This window comes from Pinus tabuliformis, chromosome 6 (genome assembly GCF_031772625.1).
Source record: "Pinus tabuliformis cultivar Carrire ecotype Pingquan chromosome 6, CPIR1, whole genome shotgun sequence".
NCBI classification, from domain to species: Eukaryota; Viridiplantae; Streptophyta; class Pinopsida; order Pinales; family Pinaceae; genus Pinus; species Pinus tabuliformis.
The window spans coordinates 1832644248-1832661636 of NC_142292.1; positions in this window are offsets into that span (position 1 = coordinate 1832644248).

Consider the following 17389-nt stretch of genomic DNA (forward strand, 5'->3'; position numbering starts at 1 on the left):
TTTTAGGGGCAACACAAGCGAAGTTGCATGATCAGGGCCTACCACTACACTTATGGCTTGAGTCATGCAACACAACGATTTATTTGTAGAACCGTAGCCCACATCGAGTTCTTGGGATGATGACACCAGAGGAGGCTTATTTTGGTAAGAGACTAGATGTTGGTCACTTCAGGATTTTTGGGTCATCGATATATTTCCATGTGACCAAAGATGCACGGAAGAAGCTTGAGCCGACAGCAGAGTTGGGGATATTTTTGGGGTACACTAATACACCTTACAACTATCGGGTGTACTTGTCGACCAATAGGATGATAGTGGTTCACAGGGATGTCAAATTCGATGAGGAGAAGGCTATGCGATCTTCCCTTGAGAGGGAGATTTAGCTACATGCGGTTGAGAGCCTCATATTGATGTGGAGTGGCCACATGCAGAGGATATGGGAGTGGAGACATCCACTCAAGTAGATTCTTTTAGAGATGGGAGAAAGCACACTAGAGAAGCCGATAGTTTATTGCATGATGCACGGGAGAATGTGGGAGCACCCACGTCTCAACACAGGTAGAGGAGGTCACCTGAGAGGTACACTAGATACATGGCTCTTATGAGCGGATGTGTTGTGATAGAGCCATCTTCCTTTGAGGAGGTAGTGTAGCAACTGATTTGGGTTGATGCCATGGTGGAGGAGTATGAACCCATAGTTTGTAACAGTGTTTCAGATGTGGTCTTGAGACCAAAGGATAAGTCAATGGTGAGCCCCTGATGGCTTTACAAGGTAAAGAAAGTTGTTGATGATAGTGTGCAGAAGTATAAGGCTAGGTTTGTGGCCTGTGGATTTTCACAAGTAGAGGGGATCGATTATGATGAGACCTTTGCTCCTGTTGCAAGGTACTCATCGATCAAATCTATATTACCACTATTAGCGCAAATGGGTTGGAAGATACATCAGATGGATGTAAAGACGACCTTCCTTAATGGCACGATTGAGGAAGAGATGTACATAGAGTAGCCTGAAGGTTTTAAGACCTTCGACCATGAGTCACATGTGTGTCGGCTCAAGAGAGCATTTTATGGGTTGAACCAAGCACCCCGTGCTTGGTACACCAGGATCGATAGCTACTTCACCAAGAGTGAAGCAGATGCGAACCTGTACCACATAGTGGTGGAAGGTAAATTAATGATCATTATGTTATACGTCGACGATTTGATTTTGACAAGTGATGATCAACTGATCAAGTCTTGCAAGGAGGACCTTGCAAGAGAGTTTGAGATGAAGGACATGGGTCTCATGCATTACTTTTCTGGGCATGGAAGTATGGTAGGGTGATGGGGAATTGTTTGTGTCTCGGGGCAAGTATGCCAACGAGATTCTCAGGAGGTTCCGCATGGAGAGAAACAAACCTATGGAGACTCCTCTACTAGGTAACTGGAGGAAATAAGATGATATTTCAGGGGAAGTAGTCAAAGCTATTGTTTATAGGCAGCTTGTGGATTCACTCATGTATTTGGTGAACACACGACCGGATATGTGCTATGCAGTTAACCCACTTAGTCAAGCGATGGTTAGGCCTACCAAGATGTATTGGAAGGTAGCAAAGCATGTGTTGAGTTACTTCAAGGGCACTACTCAGTATGGATTGTGGTATAGATGAACAAATGGAGTGAAGCTTCAAGGTTTCACTGATGCAAATTGGGTAGGGAGTCCATCCAAGTCTTAACCAAAATATACTCAGGAACTTTTTGTCATGATTTGAGATAATGGACTGTGGGATCCCAAAGTGTACCCACACTCGTTCAAAAAATATCTAACCTATCCTGTCAATATTGCACACTCCATTAGATAGGATTCTTCCAAATCGTAGTTATATATATCTCTTTTGTTTCATTTGTTCAAGTGGGCCAGGAACTCATATTTCTTTTCATAGCAGTGGCTTCTATTGTGATCCTCTTCTTACAGGTCGCGAGAACGACCATCTTAGAGAATTTGTTAACAACCACAAAAACGTTGTCGTTTCCGTGCTTAGTAGAAGGAAGGCCCGACATGTAATCCATGGAGATGGATTCCCAAGTTTGACTAGGAGTAGGAAGAGGATATATAGACCTTGCTTCTTAATTGTTGGTTTGGCAATGGCTATTGAAAATAACAACAGGAAATGTTAAAAATAGAATCCAGAAATTCCAATTTAATTTGTCCCTGAAGTAAATTGTGAATTACAATTGAATTCTATTCTCATAGCAACTTGTAAATAGTTAATTAAGTTTAATTAACTTAAATATCTTAAGAATTAAGAGTTGGAAGTCTTTTTGTAGTCATGTATATGTTCTCCCTAAATTTTAGGGGTCCAATATGAGTTTAAATTGAGTTGTAATTAGATAACTCAGTTCATTGAGTTATAATCAGTTAAATTAGTTCTAACTGTTTTGGAACTAACAGAGGACTAACAGTTAGTTGGTGCATTGGTGCGTCCACAAGAGTTACTCCAGTTAATTAAATATTCCCTCATGAGAAACTCATTCAAGTCAGTTCAGAGAAAGACCCAGTTGAGACTAGAGTGTAGGGACAATGTACTATTAGTTGCATGATTTACTAAGTTGTAAATATCATGCATGCAATCAAGGAAGGACCTATGTTTGGTTGCGTAGTTTTGGAAGCATGAATTCCCTTTAAATACAGGGTATTCATCCTAGGAATTGTGCAAGGAAATATGGGGTTGGAGAGTTGTAGAGTAGGCTAAGGATTTTGCTTGAGCTAGCTTGTGAGCTGAGAGTTGGTTATACTTTTGTAGGGATTGTTCTTGTAAGAACAAGCATTGTATTCTCATCTAGGATTTCTAATTAATGCAATATAGATAGTAGGGGTTTTGAGTTTTGGCTTTCCCTAGATACATATTGGGTTATGTGCCATTAATTATCTTCCTCTTGTTGATTACTATTTTCATTGATCTTTATGGGCTTCCGCTATAAAGAGTAGAGTAGATTCTTGTCTTGTGTTTTAGGAAACTACATGAGGTGTGGATCTACAGGAAAATCTACAATGGCGCAGACAGTGCAAGATCTGATGTACTTCCCAACATCCTGTCGAAGGTTCGGCCAATAAAAATACTTTTGCAGCACTGCCACTATTATCTCTACTCTGAAATGTCCAATGACCTGATTGTAGTGCACCTCCCAAGTCATCTTAGCATTCTCACTTGAAGGAACACAGAGGTGTCCTAGGTGGGATAATAGTGAGCCCTAGAGGTGAAAATTTGGAACTTGCTTACCTTCCAGGAGAATCTAGTATGTGTTATCAAATTCTGGATCACTCTTGTAAATATGCGACCACCCCGAAGTCTCATGTCCATAAGAGTCGAGCACTATGGTCAGCGCCATAACCGATGGTCGACTCAGATAGCTTGCGACATTATTGGTGTTTCCCTTCTTGTACTTGACTTTCAAATAGAACTGTTGCAGATATGTGGACCATTTCTGATGGCGATCATTCTGCAACTTTCCTTTTGTTTGTATGAACTGCGGGGGTCAATGGTCTATGCGGATGACCATTTCTTTCCCCATAATGTAATGCTTACATTGTCGGCAGGATTTCAAAATGGAATACATCTCTTTGTCATAGGTGGGATAATTTTGTATTATGTTTGAAAGTGTCTCATTGTGATATGCCACTAGATACCCCTATTAAGTAGAACTACCCTGATAGCATAGTCGGAGGCATATGTCTCAATATCAAATGGTTGTTGTAGGTCTGGTAATGTGAACATTGGTGCAGAGTAGAGGCGATGCTTCAACTTAACAAATGCCTTTTATTTGGATTCGTACTAGAAGAACTTTGCTTTTGCTCCACTCTTGGTGACTTGACTCAAAGGTTAAGTGGTATGAGAGAAACCCAACACAAACCTGTGGTAGAAATTGGAAACACCTAAAAATATGCATAGCTTTATTAGAGTGGTTGGGGTTGGCCAATCTTGAATAACTTGTATCTTGGCTGGGTCCACATGCACACTCCACTCATCAATGATGTACCCAAGATATTGAACCTGAGTCATACCAAAAGTGGGCTTTTCCAAATTGGCACACAACTTGTGTTGTCGTAGGGTTTGGAGGACCTATCGAATATGGTGTAGGTGCTCTTCCCAACTCTACCTGAAGATCAGGATATTGTCCAAATACACTACCACGAATGTGTTGATGAAGGGCCACAAGATGTCATCCATCAACCTTGTGAAGGTTGTGGGTGCATTCGTCAACCCGAAAGGCATGACTAGCCATTCACAAAGGCCCTCCTTAGATTTGAACGCGGTCTTCCACACCTCGGAGGGTTCGATTGGCACCTAGTGATAATCAAACTTCAAATAAATATTGTTGAAATATCCCCCCCCCCCTTAAGTTGGTCCAAAAGGTCATCAATTTATGGGATTGGATACCTATTTCAGACAGTGATCTTATTCAGTTCTCAATAGTTAATATAGAGTCTCCATATGTCGTCTTTCTTTTATACCAACACGACTAGGCTCCCACTGGGTGATGAACGTGGCCTGATGTGCCCTTTTTGCAAGAACTCTTGAATTTGCCTCATAATTTCATCGTTCTCCAGAATAGGGCATTGGTAGATTGGTCCATTGGGTAACGGTGCGCCCATGGTCATATTGATGGAGTGCTTGACCTGACAGTGCAGGGGTGCCCTTGTGGGTGAGGTGAAGATATCCCTGTACTCCTCCATGACCTTGTCCATTTGTTGTTGTCATGCAGAGGAGCCTTGTCTGGAGGCTGTGAATGTGGCTATAGTCTTCTTCTTGCCCTGAGGGAGAATCATAAGGAAGACAAATTTCCCATTCTGGGAAATGATATTATTGCATTGCTTCGCAAAGATAAAAGAGATGGAGATAGGTGGTGCTACCTCTGATATCCTCTATAACCTATTACCCACAAAAATAATAATGGTGTGAGGCATAGACTCATGCACAACATGTCGCTTACACAAATATGTTTGTCCTAATAATACATCACAAACTTCAAGAGGATAAACATCACACAGTACCTCATCTGTGAAGGGCTTGATGCTATAGGGAAGGCGACACTGTTGGTTGATGCAGAGATCTCATCCTTGGTGAAGAAACTCGATGGTGTACAGTTGTAGGTGTGGTGTGGTCGGTAGGGCCAATTGCTTTAGGACCTCTACTGAAATGAGGTTCTTTTGGCTTTTGCTGTCGACCATGACCTGCAGTGAGAACCCTTCACCCACATTTGTGAGTGGAAGAGCCACTCCCCCTCCTCTAGATCTCCAAGCTCAATCCTTTGGATCTTGGTGGTGGGAATGGTGGCACTGGGCTCTGCATCAATAATTTTCTTCCCTTTGTCATTCACCTTATTGAGTTCTAACTCAGAGTCAGAACATGCATCTAATTTGAACACCTTCAGCTTGGCCACCAATGACCACTTGGCTCGAGACTCATTTATGTTGTGAGTGGGGCTCTTATGGAACTCACACCATTTCCCTGTGTCCTTATTTGTCTTCATAGTGTTGTTCTTTTCTTGTGGCTTTGGTGGGTTGTCCTGGGTCACCCCGCCTTAGATTTGTCCTTTACTTTGTGGTTTGGGGGTGCCTTTCCCTTGCTTCAAAGTCGTAGATCCAAAGTCTCGCTTCTTTTGTTTAAATTTCTTCTCGATCTTGATAGTGTATCAATAGGTGGCGCCAAGTGAAGAGATGTCCAGGAAATCCATCTTCTCCTGGATGTACTTGTGTAGATAGTCACTGTACTTGAGTACCAAATTCCACTCAAAATCCTTGATACCCAACTTTGTGAAAAGGGTATGAAAAATATTTGTGAACTCTAACACGTCTTAGTCCCTTCCCTGCCACAACACGGTCCACTTCATGTATTTGTCTTCATAGATTCTGATAAGGTAATATTATTCCTTGATGGCATCTCATAAAGAATTCCAAGTGGGTATGGATGAAAACAGTGAGGGTTCCCTCTCGTCCTTCTATTCATAGTAGGTTTCCCACCAGTCCTTGACATGGGGGGCTACTTTGAGGAGTGAAAAAATAATATTTTCCCGATTGGAAAAGTCATGAAATGAGAAATATCCTTCCAACAAATTTAACCATCTATCTACGACCCCTGCATCTATCTCGCCTTCAAATATGGGAATGTCAAAGTTGACTTGAACCTTAAAGGGAGTGATGCCTCCATAGTGGATGTTGGATGAAGATGTGTCGCCTGTGGATAGCCGGTGAAGGATCTAGGCAAATTTATCCATTATCACATTCATTGTGTTCGTTGGGAAAAGAAAAGAAAAATAGGGAAAGAGCAACCCGCTTTGATACCACTGATCCAGACTTATGCAAGAACGCAATAGAATACATATATAAACATAAACATAGAGATGCAACAAAAATAAATATTCATTTAATTAATATCAAAGAACTTAATGATGCTTACAAGCAGAATGGAAATAAACTAGCTCAGGCGATGGTAGCTATAGATGTGGCGGTACATGCCTCTGAACTATGTTACAATGAGGCTCAAGGGCCTTTTAATTATTAAACAGCAAAGGGAAACCCTAAACAACCAAAACCATAACCCCAAGATATGGAATGCTAAGAGTTTGTGGGCCCCGTTGGGGTTAGTTAGGAAACCAACTTCCCGGGGTCGTAACTTGGTCATATGATCTCCGTTTGGTGCATGAAATACCTCATTGGAAAGATCTCTCCAAGTAATACAAGATTTATGGCATACCCCAACATGCGGTAGACCTAAAGAGACAGCCTTTAGGGGGTCAAAACATCTCCGGAAGTTCAGGACCCGAAAAAACTGCTAAAAGTAGTAAATGTTGCTATAATCAAGGAAACTGATGAAGCCAACTAGAGGTCTAGGTGGAATAGGAGGGTGGCCACCAACATCCACTTGGATCACCTACAAAATGATGAACACTTGATATATAAAGGAATGTTTAGAGTATGAGCCTATGGGAAAAATGGTGAAGGGCATTAGTTCACAAAGGATAATTTGTTGATGTGTAAGGACATTCTATACATACCAAACTTTACAAAGCTAAAAAGGCTCATTATAGATGAACTTCATAAGAGACCTTATTTAGGTTAGCCAAGTTATTAGAAAATGATAACAACAATAAGAGGGTTATATTATTGGCCTAGGATGAAGAAAGAGAGTGTGGAGTATTATAATATCTGTTTTCTAAATGTAATTAAGGTTGTTAATGCTAGATAACTAGCAAGGATGTCATGCTAGAATCTGTTACGATCTATATATATATATCGAGAGAGAGAGAGAGTACAATATTACAATATCCCTTGATAATCCGACATATTTTCTAAATGTAATTAATGTTCTTAATGCTAGATAACTAGCAAGGATATCAGGCTAGAATCTCTTACGATCTCTCTCTCTCTCTCTCCCCCCCCCCCCCCCTCTCTCTCTCTCTCTCTCTCTATATATATATATATATATATATATATAGAGAGAGAGAGAGAGAGAGAGAGAGAGAGAGAGAGAGAGAGAGAGAGAGAAGTGGTAGTGCATACGATTGACCAAAAAAAAGGACAAATGGCAAGTAATAGAGAGAAAGAAGTACATGAAGCGAACCAGAGAATATATGTGAGTTAACCTAAGGAATCCATGGGAACAAGACTAAACCATAAGTGAGTTGTGACTATGACTCTAAGAAGGAGGCGTCTAAGAATCCATTGGCCCACCACATACTTGCGAGGCACGAATAAACAAAGGAGAAGCACCAAAGTATTGTTATGACGATGAAGTGTTTCCTTCTTGTGTTGAGTGGTTTATCATGCAAGTAAGACAATAAAAATTAAAATATAAGCACCAAAGTACTATTAATAAAGTGAAGGTCTCCCTTCTAGTGTTTTCTTGGCATGTAAGACGCTAGCAAAATAAATAGAAACATCGTCGTACTAGTAAGACAATGAAGGGCTCCTTTTTTGCACTATGTACTCATGTAAGAACAGATAAACAAAGAACAAGCATCAAAGCACTACTAAGATAGTGAACATATCCTATTTTGTGTTGCAGCGGCCCATGGTGGCCAAACCATGGTATGTTAATGGACCCGGACTCAATGATTGAAGAATGAAATCGTAATTTTTTTATGTGAAGGAGAGTGGCCTTCATGTACTCCACATGATTTCAAATTCTATATATCCCTAAGAGTAGATTTCCCTTAAGGTATTCAATTCATCATCACAAGTAAGCTAGTTACTATGCTTACTTGTAATGATGAATTGAATATGTTGCAAATATATTTTAAGAATGTATGAATGAATAGTTTAAGGTATTACATAATTCTTCTTGGTTAATAGCCTATACTTCTCAATGAATGATTTTTGTATGCCAAGGCATTCTTGAAGTAACTTGTCTTAGTGGTTATGGGATGTCGTGTGCGAGAGACATGACACATAAGTTAATTTAAGCCTAAGGATCTTCTTATGTTCAGTTTGTAAGGTTGGCCTTTATTAGGATAGGGGTGGACGAGAACAATCGTGATTGTCTAATATTCTAATTGAGAAGGTCGAAAGTCTATTTTCTACATACGGGAACCTTATCCCTCAAAAGATATTCCAACAAATTGGTCTATTTGTTTTGTAAGTAAAGGAAATAGGAAAAATTTCTTTCAACTGGGAGAAGACTAGGCCATTAGCCATTCGTGTGTCCTTCGTGAAAGCTACCTGATTGGAAGTAGTGTTTTTTTATTTCCCTTAGAGGCCGATAAATACTAATGATCCGTTAGAAGCTTTATGGGCAAGATATTGACTATTGAAGTCAATATCAACCTTTGGAACAAGATTGGAACACTCTATCGAGAGTTTATTTTTTTTTAGGTTTGAAGAACTTAACCTTAGCCCATGGTCATATGGTTGGAATGGGTCAAAAGGGGGCTTAACCCCTAGGAAGGAAGACTGTTGGAATCCAAGGTTATCGGATACTAAGCGTTGGACTTAACTAGTGAGCATCCCCATTGGGAATGCTTGATTTTGGAAAAACCCATAATAGTCTTCAAATGATGAGGTTTATTATTGGGATATTAGGCTACTGGAGTACATGAACATGAAATGGATTCCCCAATGCTATCAGTCCCAACAAGTCTATGGAATGACAATATCATCCTCGTTAGTTAATATCATATTGGATCAGGAGAAGGACACAAGCAACATTTTCATGTTGGAGACATTTCTCCCAATGGGTCGATTACCCAATAGATAGGGTGTTAGTAAAACGAAGAAAGTATGACTTACTTGAAAATTTGTTACTCAAATATTGAGACCTCGCATTCTCGACTATCACAAGATCAAGTGATGCAAATTCATGGGGAGTCTATTGTCAAGCACCCCTAATGGTAATAAAAACCAACAAGTTTGGTAGGTGTTGGTAGTTGGTTTACCATTATGTGATGGGGTGTGTACCACTTATTTTCCTATCATCCTTCATGCATCAAGTTTTAGAACATATATATCATTCTTTCCCCTCACACCAATGAAGCTAGATAAGGGACCCAACACAGTAGGTGCTCACGAGGAAGAGTTAACATGGACCAAGGATGCTGCTATATGTCATGATGACATGGCACCAAGATATCACTTACTAATGTGGTGTCAAAATGGTAGGACTAGGTGGAATTGGAGTGTAGACATGGCACCAAGGTGGTAACCACGTGGCACCTTAGATATTGGTGACATCAATATCAAGGTACCGAAATTTAGAGGTATTAGCATATCAATGGGTTAGGCGATCAACCTATCAACTTATTTGCATGTTGGGATATATGCTTATCGAGAGTTAGGTTATCCACTTGTCGTTTTATCATATGTCGACTATTGGACAATTCAAAAGCTACAACAATGAGGTATGATTGGTGGCCAAGGGCCCTAAAAGTCGATAAATAGACGAGAACTAACAAGACCTGAGATTCCTCAATTGATGAACCATTATAGAGTTGAGTGAAGTCCAATAAAGAGGTTTTATCGATGAAAGTTTGGCCCAATGGCTAATATGTTAGAGGCAGATAGGTTAGCCATGTGGACCACTGAAGTGTTGCCACATGGTACTGTAAAATATGAGATGACCCTGAAGGGAAAATATTTAAGTTGGCATAACCTGTTGTCCATGTGAAATCCCCTGGTTAATATTCCTTCATTGTAAATATTTGTAATCATTTAAAAGGATGAGAGAAGGGGGACACAGATTTCAGTTGCCTGGGGAAGGAGATTGCTTGAGGAATGGGTTGTTTTAAATATCAGTCCTGGTTGGCTGAGTGATTTTAAATGGGATGACTGAGCAATAAATTTAACTGAAAACAAAAGGATAGGTTCAGGTGTCTTTTAAGATGCAACAATAAGTAAGAAAAGGATGAAATATTAAGGACAAGCATGGGTCGCAGGTCCTAGGGGGAGGGACTATGTGGACCATTATGAAAAGTTGGATAGTTGGTCCATTGAAAGGGAGAAAAAGGAAAAAAATGTTGGGTAAACTTGACTCAGGATAGAGTCAAAGTTGACCAGGTTAAAAAGTGATGGTTTTGGGGCACATGGTATTGTGCACCTATAGTATTCTGCCCGTGGTATTATATGTAATGGAGCTTATAAAACGCTGGAAGGACTTCATTGTAATGCAAGACCTGGAGGTGAGCGGTGAAGGCTCACTTGGTCGGATTGGCCAGGGTTTTGGCCAATGCTAATGAGATCTTATTAGGTTGGATTTTTCCCTGGATTTTGGGTTTTCCAGGATAAACATTTATGTTTATGTGTTTATGGTTGTTGCTAGTTATTTTTATTTTTATTCCTCTTAGTAATTATTTATGTTATGCAGTAAATTTCTTAACAACTGGTATGTTGTAAAATTATATATTACGGAGCAATGGAACACATAAAATATTGCAGAAATATAAACACAGAAAACACATAAAACAAGAGAGACACATATATACGTGGTTCACCTAGTTTGGGCTACGTCCACCCCGAACAGCCAATCCTTCCTTTCTATTATCCAACAAAATGAAGAGACAACCTACAACCGATCCGCTGTAATATCCTTTGTTTCCTCTCACAGTCTCACCTCTCTGTTTCTCACTCACAGTCTACACATCTATTACACAGCCTCAAAATACAATGCCCTAATACAAAGACAGGGGTTTCCTTCTAGGGACAAAAACCCTAAACTAAACATAAGTTCTACCGTCAGATCATCCGCCTAATGAACGGCCCAGATTGACTAGAAATTATTATACCTTTACAAGGCAATTTTACATCTGCTTTTAGCTTCGGGGGCGCTGCCCCCGAGCCCCCGCAGGGGTACCGCTGGCCCCCATACCCCCCAGCCGGGCGGGATCGGCCCCCCCAGACTCCCACGGGGGGGACAAGTCCCCCCGCATGGAGGGGTGTACAAACTTCCTGGGGTATACATCTGGCTGAAACAAAGACCTCTGAACAATGACTCCTCTTTGGACCTAGTTGTTCCTCATCTTCATCGTCATCCTTGAAGACCAATTGAAACTGATCATATTCTCAGTTTCTCCCTGGTTACAACTTTTGTTAGCATATCTGCAGGGTTCTGGCTAGTGTGTATCTTTTCCAGCTTCAACTCTCCATCTTCCAACACTGATCGTATGAAATGGCACTTGAGCTGTATGTGTTTAGTCCTAGAATGAAATGCTAAGTTCTTTGCAAGATGAATGGCACTTTGGCTATCACTGTATAACATGCCCATATCATGCTCCTTACCCAATTCACCCATAAACCTTTGTAACCAAATCATTTCTTTACTAGCCTCTGTAGCAGCAACATACTCTGCTTCTCTTGTTGAAAGTGCAACAACACTTTGGATTTTTGAAACCCAACTGACAGTTGTTCCACCAACAGTAAATACATATCTTGTAGTGCTCCTCCTATTATCTTTGTCACCTGCCATATCTGCATCAACATATCCCTGTAGAGAAATGTTTGCACAACCAAAGCATAGTGCTTGATTTGTTGTACCTTTCAAATATTTGAGAATCCATTTCACTGCCATCCAATGTTCCTTTCCTGGATTGTTCATGTACCTGCTTACAACTCCCACTGCATGTGAAATATCAGGCATTGTGCAGACCATTGCATACATTAAGCTTCCAACTGTTGATGCATATGGAACTTTAGACATATAATCCATGTCTTCTTGGGTCCTTGGGCACATTTCCTTACTAAGTTTGAAATGGCTAGCAAAAGGTGTACTAACTGGTTTTGCATTGTGCATATTAAATCTTTTCAACACCTTTTGTATGTACTCATTCTAAGACAATGTTAATTTGCGATTTTTCCTGTCTCTAGTGATTCTCATACCAAGAATTTGTTTTGCAGCTCCCACATCCTTCATTGAAAATGAATTTGCCAAGTTTCTTTTGAACACTTTTATTTCCTGCATGTTAGACCCTACAACAAGCATGTCATCTACATACAATAACAATATAATATAGCTGCCATCATTTTGCTTTTTCAAATAAACACAATGATCAGAGTGGCATCTAGTATAACCTTGTTCAAACACAAACTTGTCAAATTTTAGATACCACTGCCTTGGAGCATGTTTTAAGCCATACAAGCTCTTCTTCAACCTGCACACTAGTTTCTCCTTCCCTTTCACCTCAAATCCTTGTGGTTGCTGCATATATATCTCTTCCTCCAAATCCCCATGGAGAAAGGTTGTCTTTACATCTAACTGCTCAAGATGCAAATCTTCAGCTGCTACTAGACTTAAAATAGTTCTGATTGAAGTCATTTTAACAACAGGAGAAAATATTTCATCAAAATCAATAACTTTCTTCTGTGCAAACCCCTTCACCACAAGTCTAGCTTTGTACCTCTGTTTTCCTCCATCTTCTTCCTTCAGCATGTAAACCCATTTATTCTTCAATGTAGTTTTTCCTGCAGGCAACTTGACTAAGTCCCAAGTCTGGTTATGCATTAAGGAGCCCATCTCTTCTTCCATGGCTACCTCCCACTTCTTCCTGCTTTCAACCTGCATTGCTTCTTCATAACATTCGAGTTCACCAGAATCAGTTAACAAAAAATAATATAATGAAAGAGAGTATCGTTCAGGGGTCTACTTATCCTGGTAGATCTTCTAACACCACTTTCAGGTGTTTGGGGTGCCTGTTGCTGTTGTGGTGGTTATTGTTGTTGATTATTATTATTTTCATGCACCTTTACTTTTTCAGTGATTTCATCAAGAACTACGTATTCCTTGTTTTCTTTTTCATGTTTCTTTTCCTGCAACTGATTTTTATACAAGACCTTTTCATTGAATATTACATCTTTGCTCCTAATGATTTTGTGATTTTCGTAATCATATAAGCAATAACCAAAATCATTAACACCATATACAATAAAGGTACATTTCTTTGACTTTGCCTCAAGCTTTGTTCTATTTTCTTTATCAATATGGACAAAGGCCTCACAACCAAAAGGCTTTAAAAAAGAGTAGTTTACCTTTTTTCCTCTCCATGCTTCCTCTAGAACACCACCATCCAAGGAACTTGAAGGCCCTCTGTTTATTAGATAAACAGTAGTGTCTACAGCATCTGCCCAAAACTGTAAAGGCTATCCTGCATGCAGTCTCATGCACCTTGCACGCTCCATGATTGTTCTGTTCATCCTTTCTGACACACCATTTTCTTGTGGTGTTCTTGGAACTGTCTTCTCTCTAGGAATTCCATGCTCTGAACAGTACTTATCAAACTCTTTGCTGCACTATTCATCTCCGATGTCTAATATAAGGCACTTCAGTTTCTTTCCTGTCTCAATCTCAACCAAAGCTTTCCATTTCTTGAAAGTATCAAATACATTAGATTTATTCTTAATACAATAAATCCAAGTTTTTCTAGTTGCATCATCAATAAAAGTAACATAATAACAAGATCCACCGAGAGATGATACCTGAGCAGGTCCCCATACATCTGTATGCACAAGCTCTAATTTTTCGCTCTTCTTTTCTTTCCCAAATCTAAGAAATCTGACTCTCTTCTGTTTTCCATAAATGCAATTCTCACAGAAGTCCAAATCAACATTCTTCAAACCCGGCAACAAATTCCTTGAGTGAAGAATCTTCATCCCCTTTTCACTCATGTGTCCAAGCCTATGATGCCATAATTTTGCATCTGCTCCTTTGGAAGTTAAAGCATTAACAGAGTTAGAAATACCATTGCATAAGTACAACGTACCAACCTTTTTGCCTTTTGCTATTACCAGTGCTCCTTTGGTGACCTTCCAAGCTTTATCTGTGAAAGTTTTCACAAAACCTTCACCGCCTAACTGCCCTGTTGAAATCAAATTTTCTTTAGATCTGGAACATGCCTTACCTCCTTTAGTAGCCATTGGTTTCCATTCTGCTGTTTTACAAGAACCTTACCCATTCCAACAATTTTACAGGGTTTATCATCACCCAAACGAACTTGTCCAAAATCTCCTTAAACATAGTCATGAAAGTATCTCTTATCAGGTGTGGCATGGAATGAGGCCCCTGAATCTACCACCCAGGAATCAGTGATATTTTCGAAAGAAAGAATCAAAGTATCTTGTAACACCTCACCTGTCACATTTGCTTCATGATTGTTTTCTTGTTGTGCATCTCCTTCTTTTCCCTTCCGAGATCTACAGTCTTTCTTTAGGTGTCCTTTCTTTCCGCATTTCCAGCACACTATCCCCGATCTGGACTTGGATCTGCCTTTCCTTGATTTACTGCGATATCTTGAGCTCTTTCCTCTTTCCATTTTTCTTCCCCTAGACTCTGCACTCAAAGCATTACTCGATGTCTCACCGGAGCTTTTCCATCGCATTTCCTCGCTAAGGATATAACCGACAACATCATCAAACTTTAAAGTACTAGATCCAGAGACAAAGTTATTAATGGCCATTACTAAACCATTCCAACTTTCTGGTAATGAGCACAAGAATAACAGAGCTCTAACTTCATCTTCAATGTTTACCCCTACAAAACTTAACTGACTTGTAACTGTATTAAAATCATTTAAATGATCTGCAACAGATCCACCTTCCAACATCTTCATATTAAATAATCGTTTCATAAGAAATACCTTGTTTGAGGCCAAGGGTTTTTCATATAGTTTCGACAATGCCTGAATCAAACCCTATGTCGTTGTTTCCTTAGAAATGTCAAAGGCGACTGACGCAGCGAGGCACAACCGTATTGTTCCGAGTGCCTTTCTATCGAGAAGGTTCCATTCTTCATCTATCATAGCCGTCGGCTTCTTTGTTTTTCCGCTCAATGGTAGGTACAGATCTTTCTAATATAGATAATCTTCCATCTGCATCTTCCATAGCGATAAGTTTTGGCCGTTAAATTTCTCAACCCTAAACTGACCATCTTTCGCGATTGCTCCCACTCGAACGAGGAACCCTTCTTTCCTGCGAGTTTATCAGCCAAATAGACCTCGGCTCTAATACCAGTTGTTATAAAATTATATATTACGGAGCAATGGAACACATAAAATATTGCAGAAATATAAACACAGAAAACGCATAAAACAAGAGAGACACAGATATATGTGGTTCACCCAGTTTGGGTTACGTCCACCCCGAACAACCAGTCCTTCCTTTCTATTATCCAGCAAAATGAAGAGACACAACCTACAGTAGATCCGTTGTAATATCCTCTGTTTTCTCTCACAGTCTCACCTCTCTGTTTCTCGCTCACAGTCTACACATCTATTACACAGCCTCAAAATACAATGCCCTCATGTAAAGAGAGGGGTTGCCTTCTAGGGCAAAAAACCCTAAACTAAACATAAGTTCTACCATCAAATCATCCGCCTAATGAACAGCCCAGATTGACTAGAAATTACTATACTTTTACAAGGCAATTTTACATCTGTTTTTAGTTTCAGGGGTGCTGCCCCCGAACCCCCGCCGGGGGACCTCTGGCCCCTGGACCCCCCAGCCGGGGGGATCGGCCTCCCCGGACCCCCGCAGGGGGGACAACTTCCCCCCGCACCCCCCCCGCGTGGAGGGGTGTACAAACTTCCTGGGGTATACATCCAGCTGAAACAAAGACCTCTAAACAATCATGCTCGACACACAACAAAAATTAGAAGGGGGAATTCATTCGAGGATACTTGGACAGACACTATTGCTTGAGTAAGGGGAGCAAAGACAAAAAATAAATTTCCTCTGGGGAAGCAGAGGTAAGAGAGCAGAGAGTAGGTGAGATATATGTAGAGTTAACCAAGTAAGGGACCTTTAGAAGGCTTGTAGGGTGAACATTATAAAGAGTAGTGGCCCAATTGAAAGTTGGTGAACCTTCCCTTGAACTGGAATCTCTCTCTCCTAACAGTGAGTTATAATCTATGTATTTCAATATCCAATCATGAAGGTTATTCATGTCTGTAAACTTTGGTAATGCTTGGTGAAGGCATATGTAGTTGGTGGATGAAGGAAGTGTGGCCCTATGCATCTTGTTTCAGTTGTGTCGCAGTTAAAATTCCTCTCAAAGCACTCCACCTCAAGCACTAGAATCTGCAAGGGGGTGACAACTACAAGTAAATGTGGTTATAGCTTGTCTAAGGTTGGGTAGAGAGTTAGAGTCCCACTCTTAGTTGCCAGATATCTTATAAGATAAGTTTGTGTGTGTGTGTCCATATTTTGTGTTTATGCCTATGGTGTCTATGTTTATTGTGTTGGGACAATACTATGTTAATAATGGGAGTGTTTCTTCTTGTATGAATGTGAATGTCATTGTTGTATGTACAGGCTTTATGGAATGCCTCTCCTTCCTCTAAAGTGGTTCATGATTTGTGGATGTGTTGATCTCGAAATAACTTATACCTGCCTAAATATGAAGAGATTGAAGTCTCTATAAATGGGTAATTTATTTGTATTGACCCATTGGTATATTCGCCTCTTTGTTATTGACTGGCACATGTTGATAATAAGGAATGTGATTTCCTATGCAGAAGTGTTCCTTGAATATTTCCTAGGAATTGTTTAATTCTTGTAATTATCTAAGTCTACAAATTGGTCTAAATGGCTTGTGTATTGAGAGATGGGTAGATCTTTGTAATATTTATTGTTATGTTGAAGGAATGTTTCAATTCTTGTGTTTACTCTGAGCTTGAATTTAATCTAATTATTTGAGCATGAAGGAGGGAAAATCCTTTTTGTTAATTTCTTCTCTCTATGTTTTAATGATATGCGTAACTGGATCGTGAATTTATTTGTAAGCTCGGGAGGATTAGCAAATTATAATTATGCATATATATATATATATATATATATATATATATATATATATATATATATATATATATATATGCTTAGAAGCTATAGACCGAGTTGGGCAGAGTCTTGCAAAATATCAAGAGGGATAATGTTAGT